Source organism: Lissotriton helveticus, chromosome 8, assembly GCF_964261635.1.
Source record: "Lissotriton helveticus chromosome 8, aLisHel1.1, whole genome shotgun sequence".
Taxonomy (NCBI): Eukaryota; Metazoa; Chordata; class Amphibia; order Caudata; family Salamandridae; genus Lissotriton; species Lissotriton helveticus.
The window spans coordinates 1,156,823,554-1,156,836,858 of NC_136069.1; the positions used below are offsets into that span (position 1 = coordinate 1,156,823,554).

The window sequence follows — 13,305 nt, forward strand, 5'->3', positions numbered from 1 at the left end:
ACGTGGTAAGTAAAAACATTTTCGTGTTTATGCACACTGATCTGCTTTGATTGCTGCCCCCCACCCCTCATTTCTATTAGGAGTACTCTCTCTTTGCAGATAGTGAAGGGTAGTTAACGCAGCCCTTTGCCCCCTTTGTAATCCGTCGTGCCTGCTTCTCTCTCCATTTGATTGATTGTTCTCTTTGGTTCATTCTCTATTTACAAACAAGCACAGAGTCGCAATACTCTGTTTAGTCTTTGCAGATAGCGAAAAATCGTGTAAAAAAACAAAAGGAATCGAGCAAAATCAGTAGGCCACTAATGGGATCTCTTTTGACCTCGCTAAAATAGAAACATTAGGAACAACCTGTTGAAAATAGCAATGCGTATGTATATAAGCGGCGTTCATTTGTGTTCACAGTACCCCTTGTTGATTGTTTCAATCGAGCATTGAATTGTTCGAAGTTAATTCTCTTAAGGATCTTCTCTACCTGCAAACGAGGAAGAATAGGAATATTCTATCTCCCTTTGCAGATAGTGAAGGGTAGGTAACGCAAGCCTTTAACACGTCGTACCTATTTCATTCCTCATTCATTGATTGATTGTCCGAACATTGACTGTTTGGGAATTAGTTCTTTTTGGAGGTATTCCCTGTTTGCAAATAAACGTAGGAAAATCTTTGCAAGTAGTGAAAGGGTACGTAATGCGGACCGTTCTCCCCCGTTGTAATCTGTCATGCCTATCTACTCCCCACTGATTGATGCACCTTTTTCACCCGGACCATTTACTAGAGATACGTCATCTGGCCCGACCAGAGAGCACCCCTAGTGAAAAGGACATATGCAATAATAACGAAGTGATCACTGTATCCTGTTAACAGAAACTTTACCATGAAACAACCTGGAAAGAAAAGAATAGGAAAACGAAAATCAGTAGGCCACTGATGAACATGAACTTTTATTAAACAACGAACTAAGAAACGATAACATAACATAATGATAAAACCTATTAATGTCCTAGAAACAAGAAAACGTTAAAATATGCCAGTGGTGAGAGACCAGAAAAACAGTAAGAGAAACCAAATCACCCCTCGCTGTCCCACCGCCTGCCACGCCCAAAAAATCGATAGACTAGGGAAAATGCAAGTCAGTAGAACATCCACCCCCACTCTGGAAACTTCCAAGGTGGGGCAGGGTTCCGGCTACGCCCAGCCGGGAGCAGCCCATATAAGGCAGGTCCTGCTGCCACGCCTCGGCCAGGAGATCCTAACGTAGGGTGTAGCCGAAGGAGAGGCCGAGGCCAGCGGGACCCGGCCAGGGGATTGCCTTTACAACGCTGAACAGTTGCAGGGGACGGGAATGTCTCCTCGACCCTCCCCTCTCTCTCCCAGTCCGGCCGCGGTGGCCCTTGAGAGATTCAGGTAGTCCCGCCACATGTCTTTCGGTCCGGCCACCAACGGTCGGGGGGACGAGGCCGACGGGATCCGGCTGCAGCCGATAAACCAAGAAACCCGTTCATGGGGCCAGAGCCAGGGGCGTCCGGCCGACATCCACCGGAAGCCCGGCCCGAAGACGGACGGGACACTTCTTTCTTTTATAATGGCTGCGACAACACTGGGGGGGGATGTCTTGCACATGCCTCCGACCCCCCCCTCGTCCTCATCGCCTGGTCCGGCCATAACAAATCTCAAGCGAGACGCCGTGGGGTGCACTGGGAGGGAGAGACGGTGCGAACAGGCCTCTCCCGCCTCCCCAGGTGGAGACTTCCCAGCTGCACCCTCAGCGCTCCAGGCGGTGGCATCCTAACAACTACAGTGCTGCACAGTTTCGGAACGACCTAGATAACGGTTCTTCCACTGTGGCCATGCTGCAACGTCTCGCCCGGCAGGGTGGAGCCCGTCCGCTCATGTGACCCCGCGATCGCCGGTAGCTACCGAACTCTCAAAATGGCGGTCGACCTGGCAAGAGCGGGCCCAGCATAAAGAAATGGCCCGGTCACTGGTTGACTCCACCACCGTAGTCCTCCACGACCTTGAAGATTCTAGAGGAGCCGCGGGAGTCTCCGACCCCCGATGGGGAATGACTGCCATGATCGCCCGTGGAGTGACGAAACTGTATCCGCGGGACGTCGGCGCTCCCATGCTGGCGCCAGCCTCACCTTGAATTACTAGAATCCTGCAGACCTCACTTCCGGTGAAAGCACAGTGTGACCCGGTAGGAAAAATTATTGCACCCCCTCCCCTTTTTGACTGATAGTTCAAACCACCGATCCTTTCCTTTGCCCTTTTAACGGAACTTTGGACTGCCTCCCCCTCTTTTTCATTTTCTAGAGAAAACAAAACATTAACCACTACATTAGCATAGCAGTTGACACCAGAACTGTTTTCAAATTGAAAACCAACAACATCTTCAACAGAATCCTTTTTGTTTCTGCTGTGACCCTGCTACAGCACAGGCATTGTCCCCAGCAGTAATTCTGCAATGCCGGTAAGAATAGCTGTGGTGCCTACTGGACTCACTCACCCCCGCGGCGCCCCACGCCGTTATTTGCTGGGCGGCAACTTACTAGACATCACTTTCGTGCCATCTAGATTTCAGCGCGTTCTGCTGCCTTGGAACTATTCGCACAACAGACCTCTACTGACAAGAATATTTCATTATTGGTGCTGTCAATTTCAATAAATCTATTGGATAATTAAAAAGAAATTGCCACGGTCTCTTCGTTGTTTAAATGTTTTTACTGTTTTTGTTTTGTTGTATATATTTATATGTTATTAAAGTTTTATATACCTACTACTTTGTTGGAGTGCTATATATTTTTAATGTGACACATAATTGTAAAAAGTTTGATGTACAAAGAGTCATTCTTGGAATCTTCCGCTTCAGGCTCGGTCCCCTCCCCAATCACAATACCGGATGGTTTTCAGATAGTAGGAACACGTGTGGTGTGACGGATCTCATCGAGTGTGGGCCTTGATCTACTATAACTCCTTTGAAGAGGGGTGATTCTTTACAGCTGGGGCCATAAACTACATCTACAGGGCTAGCTGATAGCCTGGACAATCGGACACAGAGAAAGAGGAGTGTCAGAGGGTGCGGTAGTGAATAGGGCGAAAGGGAGGTGTCGGGCGGGCACAGAGTGTGATTCTCAGGGAAGAGCAGCGCAGATGGGGGGAGGTTTATTGCCCATGCATAAGACAGAGAGCGGTGGTGACCAGTGCCTAGGGAAGATGCTTGCGTGGGTGAGGAGCCATGCTACGAATCGACAGCGTGCAGAGAGTGGGTCTGGTCAAGACACCTAAAATGGCTGCCGTGCACGACAAAAGTGTGGCATTTCAAAAAAGGCAAGATGGCGCAGACAATGTTTTTCAACACTTCCTCATTTCCTTCGAATGGAACGTTAACAGACGTTGGGGCATATTACCAAAGTTAAGCGATATTTATCGCTAACGATGCTTACCAACCAATTTTTTACCACTAAGCATCGTCAGAAATTATCGAAGATAAACCTTACTATTATCAAGGTTTATCGCAAATGCGATAATAAACGGCCGTAATGCATGAATATCGCTAAAAACTCAGCGATATTCATGCATTACCGAGCTAATGCTCTTAGCCATGTTATCCACCTCCCATTGGATAACATGGCTAAGAACTGCTCAGGGCAGGTGTTACTTTTTGGAGATATTCGCGCTTAGCGCGAATATCTCCAAAAGTTGGTAATAGGAGATAGATATCTTGCATGTTGTAATGCAAGTTATTGTGGTATATGGAACTCATACCATAATCTCTCAGGAAAGCAGAAACTGATCCTTTTGGGACCGCCTAAAAAGGCCTAGGGGGTGAGGAGTACTCTACTTTGCCCCCTTTTCACGTTCCGAACTATTTTATTTTACTCTCTTCTGTAATTACACAAAATACCAGCGATAAGATGCATCGGAGACACACAGTGAGAGAAAGGAGGCCGGAGATGAAGAAGACATGTCAAATACACATTGGAGATAATATAGTGGCAGAAGGGAAGTAAATATGAGTAAACTTACCATGTAACATAAAAATGTTGCACTCTATACTATAAGTCTCATTTTATACTACAATCACTTCGCTACAACCTCATAAATTAAAAATAAAAATGAATAATGTCTCAAACAATTTTTGATTTCTAAATATAAATTTATTCTTCAGAATTTTCTAAATTTGAAAGAACTAGTAACATGTCCTCATCAGCAATGTCCTCATTAAAAGTCTCCAATGATGATTCTTGTAACTCTATGGTCTCCAAACACTCGATAAATTCGCCATCAAGAGATTGATCAAAAAAATCATTCAAGTCATCTCCTCCTTGTGACAATATTTCATTATTGGTGCTGTCAATTTCAATCAATGTAGTGGAATCATTCAAGTCATCTCCTCCTTGTGACAATATTTCATTATTGGTGCTCTCAATTTCAATCAATGTAGTGGAATCATTCAAGTCATCTCCTCCTTGTGACAATATTTCATTATTGGTGCTGTCCATTTCAATCAATCTAATGGAATCATACAAGCCATCTCCTCCTTGTGACAATATTTCATTATTGGTGCTCTCAATTTCAATCAATGTAGTGGAATCATTCAAGTCATCTCCTTGTGACAATATTTCATTCTTGGTGCTGTCCATTTCAATCAATCTAATGGAATCATACAAGTCATGTCCTCCTTGTGACAATATTTCATTATTGGTGCTGTCAATTTCAATCAATGTAGTGGAATCATTCAAGTCATCTCCTCCTTGTGACAATATTTCATTATTGGTGCTCTCAATTTCAATCAATGTAGTGGAATCATTCAAGTCATCTCCTCCTTGTGACAATATTTCATTATTGGTGCTGTCCATTTCAATCAATCTAATGGAATCATACAAGCCATCTCCTCCTTGTGACAATATTTCATTATTGGTGCTCTCAATTTCAATCAATGTAGTGGAATCATTCAAGTCATCTCCTTGTGACAATATTTCATTCTTGGTGCTGTCCATTTCAATCAATCTAATGGAATCATACAAGTCATGTCCTCCTTGTGACAATATTTCATTATTGGTGCTGTCAATTTCAATCAATGTAGTGGACGATTCAAAAGAAATTGCCACGGTCTCTTCATTGTGAGCCATTTTATTTTGAAATTGCTTGCTGTAAATTGCAGAAAAAAATAATCACTTTCATTTATCGTTTGTAGTAATACATAATATAAAACTAACTTTATCAAGTATTTAGTATAACAGAAGGACTGCAAATAAATAACAGAAAACATTTTTCAAATTATCTTCAAGTGTACAACATAGTTCCCCTTACAAATTAACAACTCACCTTTTTAAAAGTAGCAGAAGTGTTAGTACTGTGTAAATCAAACACCAGAAATTCACCACCAAAAATTCCTCACAAATGTACCTCAGACAGTAGTATCACAAAATGGCTGTGGTTTCCTCTCATTTGACATATATACATAACCAATTAACTTTCATCACACACAAATACAAAACCAAAGTAACATTTTAATTGGTTCTAAATTTCAACACTTTCAAATGTGTTTTCCCCATGCAATTTTCCATAGGACATTTACATACGTCTACAGCCTGAATGGCTGAACGGAATTACACCAAACTTGGCAAAATGGTACATCAAACCTAAGAGGTCAGGAAGGATCTACTATGCCCCCTTATGGTCATCTCCCCCTTCGCTTTGGCCTCCTCTTGTCTCTCAATCCTACCGAGGGACAAGATGGCGGCCGCTACGGACTGTTTGGAATGTTGACAGACGCCGGAGAACCAATCAGCTTCGCAAAGCTCCGTAACGCGAAAAGTACGCGAAGCGGACCGCTGTTACAGATATATATCTTTTTTTGAACGTTAATTTCTCAAAATCCACTGGAGCACATATATTGAGACCTAGCAAAGGCACATCGGGCTACCAGTCCCTAATATTTTGCCAAGTTTCGTGCAAATCCATTCAGCCGTTCAATTATTATTATTATTTTTTTATTTTGCCCCGCGGGGCCCTTTTAAAACCTCCACATCAAACCTAGGGGGTCAGCGAGGATCTACTATTGCCCCTTATGGTCATTTGCCCCTTCGCTTTCGCCTCCCCTTGTCTCTCGATCCTACCGAGAGACAAGATGGCGGCCGCTACGGACTGTTTGGAATGTTGACAGACGCCGGAGAACCAATCAGCTTCGCTTCACAAAGCTCCGTTGCGCGAAAAGTACGCGTAGCGGAGCGCTGCCCAGTCCGCGGTTACAGATATATATCTTTTTTTGAACCTTAATTTCTCAAAATCCACTGAAGCACATATATTGAGACCTACAAAAGGCACATCGGGCTACCAGTCCCTACAATTTTGCCAAGTTTCGTGCAAATCCATTCAGCCGTTCGGGCTAAAAGTGAGGCCAACCGCCCTATGGAAATTAACATGGGAAAAACGCGTTTTGGGACCCCCCTTTTTTCTTGGCCCCCCCTTGACGAACCCCCCCAAAATTTTCAGGGGCTGCTCAGAAACAAAATGTGCCATTTTCCTGAAAATTTCAGCCAATTCCGTCCACAAACGCCAAAGTTATTAGACATAGAATTTTCAAAAAACCCATAGAGAAAAAATCCTAACTATATATACCTACTGGGGACCGCCAGTAGGTAATATATATATATATATATATATATGACGCTCCAATTCTCCTCCATTTGGCAAAAGAAGACAAAACAGCACTCGAGGGTTATATGCCAACCACGCTAGATTTTATTGCGGGGAAGCTCACACAGACGCGTTTCGGCGTGCTGCCTTCGTCAATGTGTGTCACAAAGCAAACAAACGCAGGCATGCTAATAAAGTTTCCCAATGCTCATGAAAACTAACAAAGGACTGACCCCACTCTGATCACAGTGCGCGCCATCTTGGAATGATGCACAATACATCGTATTATTCCACATTAGGATGCTTTTAAACGCTATTTAGACCCATAGATGGGGAAAGGCACCTCAGAAAAGGTGGGATATTGTTGTTATTAGAATTGTTTGCAACATAAGCAAAAAGATCAAGCCGTGGATCGGCTAATATCCTTCATCATTTCATGTCATCAAATAGCTATATACATACAGATGCATGTCTATTACTTATCGTAAAAGAAGTGAATACTAAAAATACGTCATATTATAGCAGCAAAGGGTTGCATTTAAGTTCAACAGTTCAGCCTCATCAACGACACTATCCCTGCAGACCCTCATTAGACATTGATTCATTATTATCAAAACTTCAAAAAGTTTATATGCTTGGGCAACTGCATATGGGAAGAAAAAAGACCTTATCAGACTAGGACAAATTCAGACTTATAAGCAACATTCTGGACTTAATGGACATATCAATAACATGATTAATATACGCTCAAAGTTCCAAAATTCATAGGAGACAGATCAAATCAGAGATCCATAAGTGTTCAGAACAAAGATTCACACTTCCTAAAAAAGAAGAGAAAGAACAGGCAGACAAGAGACAGTTAAGATAATGATACTGCCCTACAGAGGGGAGTGTCTATGTAGCAGAGATAAGATGAAATGAGATGAAAAACACATCATCATTCTTTCTTTCCATGAGAGTTCAATTTATCCTGCAATACTGTAGACTAGGGTATTTATTTTCCTAAATGGAATGCCATCTCTTCCCCACTATTTAGACCTTTTGGATGTTTCGTACAGAGGTCTATAATATATCTCGACTCCAATCTTCGGAATCGCCTTAGGCGGTCACCACCCCTCACATTTGGTGGTACAGTATCTAGTCCAAAATACTGCAGTTTATTACGGTCCCACCCATGTACTTCAGCAAAGTGGCGAGCTAGCGGATAGGCAGGGTCTGCTTTGTCTATGTCTCTAAGATGTTCCAGTATTCTTAATTTCAGCTCTTTGATTGTACTGCCGATGTAGCGAAGGCCACAAGGGCAGTGCAAACAATAGACCGCGTACTGCGTACTACAGGTGATGAACTTATTGATGGTCATTTCCTTCCCTGTTTCAGTTATTATGTACATTAGGACCCTTTTACTCCCTGTGCACACTTTACAGCGACCGCAGGGGTAAAAGCCTTTTTGTTCTCGTAAGGTGTTAATCCTCGAACCGAGTTTTTCCAAATGACTGGTAACAAGCATGTCGCCAACTGATCTTGCCTTGCTGAATGTTAATAGTGGGTAAGATGGTAAGTCCTCCTTGATCACATGTTCTGTCAATAGAATATATATATATATATATTATTTTTTTTTAACTTATGGTGTTAGTGTGCGCCTCAATTGGTGGCCAGGAGAATAGGTCACACGCTGGGAATATATATTTTCGCCTTATAATAGGTTACAGTAAACAGCACAAGGAACTTCAAAAGATTATCCAAGGAAGCTGGCCTATACTCCTCAGCGACCCGGTATTAGGACCCCTGCTACTGCAGAGGGTGTCCAATACCTATAGTAGAGCTCCCTCTATGAGAGATTGTCTTGTGGTATCTGATCCAGAAATCATATCTAATCCTGTTTGGTACCAGAATTTAAAAGGGTTCAGAAAATGCAAAACTTGTAAGGCCTGTACCCATGGGACTAATACCACGACTTATTTTAGCCCATTTAGCTCTAAACCGCACAAAATAACGAAAATGTTAACATGCAAGACTGAGTACACAGTGTACGTCTTAACTTGCCCGTGTGGGCTCACATACGTTGGCAGTACAAAGTTACAAGCACACGTTAGAATACTCCAACACCTCCGCGCAATCAGTAACATGGACAACACCTATCCGGTGGCGAGACATTTTAAGGAACGCCATGGATCCAATAACAAAGGGTTATCCTATTACTTAATTGACGCAATTGCCCCAAATAGACGCGGAGGAGATAGAGAAAGTAAATTACGCAAGTTGGAGACCAGATATATTTTATTACTGGATTCTAAACACCCACAGGGTTTAAATATAACTGAGGACATGTACACGTGCTTAGAGTAACAGTCAGAAGAATTTACAATTATAACCATACTTGTATGTCCTAGAGAGAAGAATTGAGAAGAATATGAATTATTGTCTAAAAACATCAGCTTTTCTTAAAAAATAGATATCTTGTAAATAGAATGAATTTTAATATCAAGATATTAAGGATTTTTTTAAAATATTTTAATCTTTGTACAGTATTTATATGAGACCTGGATATACTTGAATGGGATATAAAAGTACCAATGTCAACAATGTATATAGTAAACAAAATTCTAAGGCGAAGACAGTAGATTACTATGAAGCCCTGTCGGAACAGGACCAGTCTCTCATTAAAGGAATTGTGGAATTGACTGAGAGTGGTCAGTTGGGAAGTAACTTTGAAAAACTTGTTACGTGAATCTAATTATGAATACATATTAAATTATATGATGAGAATGTGATTCATGAAAAGAATTGTATAAATCAAAGCAGGCAAAAATAATATACAGTAAGGCTAGACTGCACAATAGGTTCGTAAGAATTTATAAATGTAATGTATTGGTTTTAATTTTTCACTAGCACTTTAGGCACTTTTATAGACTACCTCAAAGCAATGGGATTTAAATTCACAACAAGAAAGTTGTTTATGTATTTTACCAAGATATTAATATGTGCAATTTGCAAAATGGCTGTGACCCAACTAAATATGCTAGTACTTGAACCCGCGTTTTGCTATTTTAGCATAAGAAACAGGCGGGGCCAAATTAGGATAATCATGCACATAAAGAGGTTTAATGAGCATGTCAGATTATATTTTGGTAAATGCACAAAATACTGTGGTTTGTAAATATTTGGCTAGGAATCCATGTTTCACCGAGTGAAACATTGACTTTGTTTTGGAAGTAGAGTAATTCCAAAATAGACCCATTCTTGGAAAAAAGCATTATGTGTTTTAGGGTCAAATGTTATATGTTATATAGTATTTTACTTATATATATATACATTTATTTACTGCGATTTTGCACATGCAGTAATGTAAAGTTTTGCACATAATATTGTGAAGGAATTACGCGATAGTATTTTTTCTATTGCGATTGAGAATGGTAACCACGTGACACACTTTAATTATGCACTGCCACTTTAAAAATGTTTCCCAAATCCACAACATTTGTCGAGTGAACAAGCTGCGTCAGCCGCGAAACGCGTCTCTGACCTTTGGGGAATAAATAATTGAAGCACCGAAATTGGGTCCGTATCCTGTTTGCTGGCGGCAGCGCTGAGTGAAAACGCGGCGGCTGATTTGACAGGATTGTTGGAGATATATATATATATATATATATATATATATATATATATATATATATATATATATATATATATATATATATATATCATAACACGGAATCCCGGTGAAAGCCAGTACCTGCTCGCGAGTGGGTCGTTTTCAGGGTCCCGGAAGCCCAATATAACTAACCAACCATTTTCCCATCAGGAAAACACGTAAACGACACGCCAGGAGTTGCTGTGCGCGAAAATTTATTTGGCAGCAAAACAAACAACGCGTTTCACCTCACGGCTTGTTCACGTTTGCAAACGTGAACAAGCCGTGAGGTGAAACGCGTTGTTTGTTTTGCTGCCAAATAAATTTTCGAGCACAGCAACTCCTGGCGTGACGTTTACGTGTTTTCCTGATGGGAAAATGGTTGGTTAGATATATATATATATATATATATATGCCAGCTCCAATTTCCCAAAATACCCAGCCGGGTTTGTAGAAATAACGGCACTCACACAGGCAGCGGCAATCTTTTAGCAGGGCGGTTTATTTAAAAAAGGCAAACAAACGCGTTTCGGGACTAGAAATCCCTTCGTCAGTGTTATCGTTTGGGCGCCAAACTTTTTTTTCTTTTTAAACACTGTTCATGCCTACTGTTGACATAAACAAAGGACTGATGCATTGCGTCTATAGGGCGCGCCATCTTTGAACGCCTTACATTTCACACATTTCGTCTTAATGACTACATATAAAGCAGTACTTCTTTTGTGTACAGAAAACGTTATTAGTGTATTTTACACTTAAAACATATCGCCGTGTATCGGCAAGTTTCAATTCATATTTCGAATCCTTTCATTCCCAAAAGTGGCCAAATGCCTGAGAAACAACGCATTACTAAGAATGCACAATTAAAGCCAAACATCGCTATATTTATAAACAACGCTATTTCAAGCAAATCTTGCCGTGGATCGGCATTTGCAACCTAAAATCAGGTTGCATAATTCTCAGGACACCGGCCATGGGATCAACACAACAGCATAACTCATTAAGACGACAAAATTTTTTTACGATATATACATTTTCAAAAAGATAACCCTGATATATACTTTAAAGCATTCCAAAAACATTACAGACCAATATCATATGATTTAGACACATTCCTCACAATATTTAGCCCAAGTGAGAGGCAAGTTCCTCCCCCATATTCAATCCCTTCGGAGCCTTGGTCTCAAGGTCGATGATAAATCTAGACTCTAATCGTCTCAAGACCTGCAGCCGGTTACCTCCTCTTGGGGTCTCAGCTGCTTGATCTAAGCAGAAATATCTTAGTAAAGTCCTATCACTTTTGTGCTTTATGGCAAAATGCCTTGCTACCGGGTAGCTGAAATCCTTATTGGCAATAGCCCGCATGTGTTCAAGTATCCGAAGTTTAACGGGATTGATGGTACTGCCCACATACCTCAATGAACACGGGCAGATCAGGCAGTAAACTGCGTGATCTGTGTGACAAGACATGAACTTAGTGATTTTTCTAGCTTGACAGCCAGGCACCTCATATGCTAGCGTTCTCTTGCTTGCTGAGCAAGCTTTGCATTTCCCGCACGGGAAAAACCCCTTGGCCTCTTTTAGGGTACCCAGTTGTTTCCTTTCAATTGGTAGATAGCTATGAACTAACTCATCTCGCAGAGACCTTGCCCTCCTAAAAGTGATGGCTGGCACAGCTGGAATATCAGAGCCCACAATTGGATCTGATTTCAATATGTGCCAATGTTTGGACAAGATTGATCTCAATCTAAAAGAGTTTGCAGCGTATGGTGTGATCATTCTGAACTGTACCTTTTCAGATTGAGTCAATGCCTTCTTTTTAAACAGTTGGCTGCGAGGAATTTTTCTTACTTTCTTTAAGGTTTCGTATAGCTTGTTGGTATTATAGCCTCTGTTTTTGAACCTAGTAATACTGTCACTGGCTGCTCTTTCAAAATCTGCATCATGGGTGCAATTTCGTTTTAATCGTAACATTTCCCCATAGGGGATGTTGGAGATTAATTTGCGGGAATGACTACTTGAAGCGTGTAAAACGCTATTCCCTGCAGTTGGCTTACGATAGAGCTGGGTACTTATTTTTCCATTCCTCACACTTACTTCTAAGTCAAGGTAGTTGACCCTTTCTCTGCTAATATCCCCAGTAAATACCAAATTGCACTCATTGTTATTGAGCACTGCAATGTACTCTACAGCCTCCTCCATAGACCCGTTCCATACCAGGAGCAGGTCATCAATATACCTGCTCCATGCCACTATCTTATCGTTCCATACGGCATTATTGGGGGACCAGGCTACCTGCTCCTCCCACCAGCCCACGAATAAATTCGCGTAGCTGGGGGCGAAGCAGGAACCCATCGCCGTACCGGAACACTGTTGGTATATAGTCTCCTGAAAAAGAAAGATGTTATTGTAGAGACAAAATTTTATAAGTTCTAACAGCATTTTGTTGTGTAATGCAAATTTTAGTTCTCTTCGATTCAGGAAAAACTCAACAGCTTTCATGCCTTGTTCGTGGTCTATACAAGTGTAGAGGCTTGTTATATCAAGTGTGATCAATATGTAACTCGGTTGCCAAATGATAGACTCCATTTTTTCAATAAAATCTGTAGAGTCTCTTACATAAGATTTCAAAGATAAAACAAAGCCAAAAAGAAAGTGATCCAAAAATACACTAATAACGTTTTCTGTACACAAAAGAAGTACTGCTTTATATGTAGTCATTAAGACGAAATGTGTGAAATGTAAGGCGTTCAAAGATGGCGCGCCCTATAGACGCAATGCATCAGTCCTTTGTTTATGTCAACAGTAGGCATGAACAGTGTTTAAAAAGAAAAAAAAGTTTGGCGCCCAAACGATAACACTGACGAAGGGATTTCTAGTCCCGAAACGCGTTTGTTTGCCTTTTTTAAATAAACCGCCCTGCTAAAAGATTGCCGCTGCCTGTGTGAGTGCCGTTATTTCTACAAACCCGGCTGGGTATTTTGGGAAATTGGAGCTGGCATATGGAACGCGAACACCATCGCGCTACGCGGCAC

The 13,305-nt window shown here is 41.5% G+C and overlaps 1 protein-coding gene across 1 annotated transcript in view; it reads left to right on the forward strand.

Moving 5' to 3' along the window:
• Positions 1-13,305, forward strand: part of TMEM255B (transmembrane protein 255B) — a 788,288-nt gene that overhangs the window by 488,127 nt on the left and 286,856 nt on the right. The window lies entirely within an intron of this gene.